The 4,808-nt window shown below is 39.3% G+C and overlaps 1 pseudogene; it reads right to left on the minus strand.

Annotated features, from left to right (window-relative positions):
- Positions 1-3,351: 3,351 nt before the first annotated feature.
- Positions 3,352-4,599, minus strand: LOC122910007 (annotated as a pseudogene).
- Between the last annotated feature and the right edge of the window lie 209 nt (positions 4,600-4,808).

Raw genomic sequence — 4,808 nt, forward strand, 5'->3', positions numbered from 1 at the left:
TTTCTTGCACCTTGACTACTTTTATCTGTCTGATGTTCTTTTGTTTTTCCTGAAGCCCAATTGGCACATGCAGAATATTACTAGAGTTTTCAGAAAGAAGAAAGGAGGCCATGTGAGGGTTAAAAGAAGCTGTGGTTTTTTTCTCAATATCTTTTTTTCCCCCTTCTGATCAGACAGTTTTACCTGGTTCATAACTTGACGGTGGGCAGATTCAGATTTCTACTTTCTTTGATGATTCTCTGCCCAATCAATTTTCAGAAACTATGTCCTTGGTGCATCATTTTTCAGATTATATCAAGTTTTCTGTTATTTGAATGGATATGATTCCAGCTAATAAAATAATGTCAATGTACGTATTAAATTTGCTTTTTCTCAAAATACAGATAGCTCAGGTTTTCACTTAGCAAGTGCTCATTAAAAATTATTAAGTAAGAGGCACCTGGGTGGCTCAGTTGATTAAGCATCTGACTCTTGATTTTGCTTAAGTCATGATCTCAGGGTCCTGAGATAAAACCCTGGTTCAGACCCTGCCTTCAGTGGGGAGTCTGCTTGTCCCTCTCTCTCTGCTCTTCCCCCCACCTTTCTCACTCTCAAATAAATTTAGAAAACTTTTTAAAAACTATTGAATAAGACATTTATACTTTATAAAAATTGTTTTAGCACTATCTTTTTTAATAGAAATTCTCTGTAAAAGATGTCATTTTGCTGTTTTTACATTTATAATACTCACTCTACATCTATTAACATTATTTACTAAAAACTCTCAGATCTTTAAGTCTGTTGTTTTCTCCTTGAAAAGAGTATCCATTTCAGAAGCCTGTGATTATGTGTTTGAATTCTATTTGATCAAGGGATGATTTTGAGTAATTAACTAGTAGAATCATTTATTTATTTTAAAGAGAGAGAGCTCATGGGCAGTGGAGGGGCAGAGGGAAAGGGAGAGACGGAATCCCAAGCTGACACTCCACTGAGCAAGCGCAGCCTGATGCGGAGGTTGATCCCACAACCCTGACCTCATGATCTACGCGGAAATCAAGATTTAGTCACCCAACCGACTGAGACACCCAGGTGCCCCAAGTGAAATTATTTTAAAGAATATATTTATTATAGGTGAAAGTGAATTGCAGATTGTTAATCTATAGGCTGATGTCAGGTGATAGATATTTGGCTTATTTCTACTTTTTGGCTCTTGTAAGTAATTCTGCTATGAACATTCGTGCACAATATTTTTTTAAGATTTTATTTATTCATTTTGAGAGATAGAAAGAGAGAGAGCAAGAAAGCACCAGCTGGGGGTGGGGGAGGGAGGAAGAGGGAGAAGCAGACTCCTGGCTTAGCAGTGAGCCTGACCTGAGCCTGGGATCATGACCTGAGCCAAAGTCAGACTTTTAGCCAACTGAGCCATCCAGGTTTCCCTGTGTACAATTTTTTTTGTGTGTGAACATGTGTTTTTTTATTCTTTGGGGCATATAATTGGGATTATTAGATTGCATGATAACCCTATACATAATTTTTTAAGGAATTACTGAAATGTGGAGCTACCATTTTATATTTTCACTAGCAATGTATGATGGTTCCATTTTTCTCCATAGTCTCTCCAACACTTGTGATCAGTGGCCTTTTTTATAATGGTCATCCTAGAAAGTGTGAGGTATGAACTCATTGTCATTTAGATTTGCATTCTTTAATGTTTAGTGATGTTGAATATCCTTTCATGTCTTTATTAGCCATTTGTATATTTTTTAGAGAAATCTATTGAAATTGCCCATTTTCGTTTGGGTTATTTAGCATTTTGTAGTGTTTTTATATATTCATTTTTTGAGTTACTTTCTTAGTCATTGCTTTGGGGAGTCCAGTTAATATCTTAATTTATAACAATCTAATTAGGATTAATACCAACTTAATTTCAATTATAGACAAAACCTCTACTCTTACATTACTCATTTCCCTCTCCTTTCCTTCGTATTGCTATTGTCATACAAATCCCATTATTATGCATTGTGTGCTCGCCAATATAGATTTACAATCATTTCTTTATGCAATTGTGTATCTTAAATGAGGCAGAAGAAAAGAAAAGATTAACAACTCAAAAACAAATGCACTGGGACAAAACCTATTCACACAGGGAGCTCAGAGTCATGTTAGGTAAAGATAGACTTGTGAGGGGGTTCTTCCAGACAATGACTGGATTGTTAAATAATCATTTTCTGTGGTGAAACATTGAAGGAGATCTGATCCCATGCTGCCATCTCGAGTGGCTACTAGGCTGCAGATTTTCACCATGTTTCTGGGCCTTTGATTTTCAAGCCTATCTCAGAACTGGAGATGGGATGCAACTAGAGCAAGTTAAATCACTATAATACTTGCTGTTCTTACCAATATTCAGTAACTTTTCCTGAATAAACACTCCTTGGATTATTTAAAGTATCTTGTTAATTCCCAGGGTTTTGAAAAAGTTCATTCTTGAACATCTTTGTGAGTTTTGTCATTTCTTTTATGGAAAAAAAAATTGGAAGTCCTTACTTGGCCCTTTTTGCCAACAACCTTATTACTCATTTGAATTTAAAGTAATACTGAGTTTAAAGTAAGAGGAGGGGCTAAGAGAAGCCCAGAGATTTGGGAATGAAATGACAGAGAGAATTTCTATATGAGGCTGAGGAGTTGGCCAGTGGCTAAATTATCTAGTTTTGAAGGTCATATTTAAGAGTTTAATTTAGGCTTTATTTTATTATTTGGTTTAGTTTTCTGTGCATGTGAAAAAAATCATTTTAAGAAAAAAAAATCAGTTAATGAAAAAATAAAAGAAATTTCATTTAGCGAAATACACCCAAAAGGAAATCATAGTACAAAGTCAGTTTATGTCAAGGCATCACCAACCAGTTCCTACAGTATTAGCCATGTATCTCAATTTTCAAAAGTAAGTCACTTTTAAAAGCTTAAATCTAGCTTAAAAGATTATAAATGAAAATAAACTAGAATAAACAAAAATGAGAAATGTTCTTCTTTGAATTAGAGATCTAACACCTTGAGTTTTCCAAAAAAGCACACCTCTCCAAGGTGTTCACAGTGATATGGTATAAATACCCATTTAAAGTGCTTAAACTAGTTTAACTCAGATAACAGCACTCTGAAGTACACCACCAAAATGTTAATTGAGAAAAGCTGAAAGGAGTTTTAGTTAACTCATTATCACATGCTAGAAGGAAGTTTGCATGAGAAAACACTGAAGAGGCAATTTTTTAATCCAGATTTCACAATTTGTGGTGCAAAAACGGGTCCCACAGCTTCCTCCAGAGTCATAATTGCTTCTCACTTCTTCTAGGCTGCCTGTGAAAATTTGGTTGCAATAACTCAAATGCTCCTACAAAACTTGTCATCTCCACTCATGCTATTTATGCCTCCAGAGCCAGCCTTGTAATAGCCACTCATAGACTGGCTCTGGTGGCCACTGGGAGTGGACTGGGCTGACACCACCATGCCTTGCATCATCTGGCTGCAACATGTCCCAAAGCTGGCCCCAGTTGTATAGTCCAGGAAAAGTTTTGTATAGCTCTGTTGCATGTTGGTCCAGTCTTTGGATATGGATATATGCCATAGCTTCTTTGTGAATGGCAAACTCAGCATCAGCTTGGCTGGTCACTCTTCCCTCAGAGCCGACCTCAATGGCTCTCCCAGGATTTCAGGGAAGAAGTTATTAAATTCTGTTCTCTGTGGCTATGAATGGCAGCCCTCCCATGTGGACACAGTGTCCAGTGGTACTCTGGGCAGTAAACTCTCTGTCTCCATATCTGTGGTCATACATACCTGAGAGATTATAGTAACTGACGTCTCTCCAAAACAGATGGTTGGTGAAACCACAGCCATCGCTGAGGCTGCTGTACTTCTGGTAGCCCCCTTAGCCTGCACTATCAGGACCAGACCTCATCCTCTCCAGCCTGCTTGCTGGACAACGCTAGCATACTTCCTGGCTGTGCCGGGGTGGTCGTAAGACTTCGGCCCCTGTGCAGACATGAACTTCAGAGGAGGATCCATGTATGACTAACTTCTTCCCGACCGCTCTTGATCACCTCAATGTATCTGTGCTCTATTCTCTCCTTGTGCTTCTCTAGGGCCTTCTCAGCTGACTCCTGGGATATAAGCTGCATGAAGATTTTCTCTGTAATCTTGCCCTTGGGGTCACAAGCAATGTGATCCCATTTGGAACAATTTCCAACCATGAGAATGGAGCAATCTCTTCATTGGTGCATCCAAAGGAAGCCATCATTGTTCGTGTCAGCACTGTTTGGACCACTGGGTTTCAACACCCAATCCCTCTTGGTTCTGTGGGACTTGGACACCTCAAGATACTGGTGTCCCATGCTTTTCTTGTCTTTTTAAGGGCCATTGTTACATCATTTTCTGGTTCAAGTTCAACAAAAGCCTCCCCACTCTGCCTGCCTTCTCTAGTATAGATGGAATGAATGCCTACAGCCTCATCATGAACAGTGCACCGAGAAAAGAGAAAAGGGCATCCTGCACATTCTCAACAACAGAGCAGGACCAAACCAGGCCACAGAGCTTGACCAAAAATCCTACACCTCTCTCAGGTCCCAGCAGCATGAACATTTGAGGGGACAGATGTCAAACAAGCTTGGGTGGAACTTTCTATGGCTTAAACAACAACCGCTGGGGAAGGAACACCCACAGTCAAAGACAGTCCTGGTAGTAATAGACTGTCCTGAACAAGAGCCATATGGCCATCTTGCCTTAGTACCCCAGCACTCCCGAGAGCAACCAGGGCTGACAATGCTGGGACTGGGTTGGGTTCC

Source organism: Neovison vison, chromosome 6 (genome assembly GCF_020171115.1).
Source record: "Neovison vison isolate M4711 chromosome 6, ASM_NN_V1, whole genome shotgun sequence".
NCBI lineage: Eukaryota > Metazoa > Chordata > Mammalia > Carnivora > Mustelidae > Neogale > Neogale vison.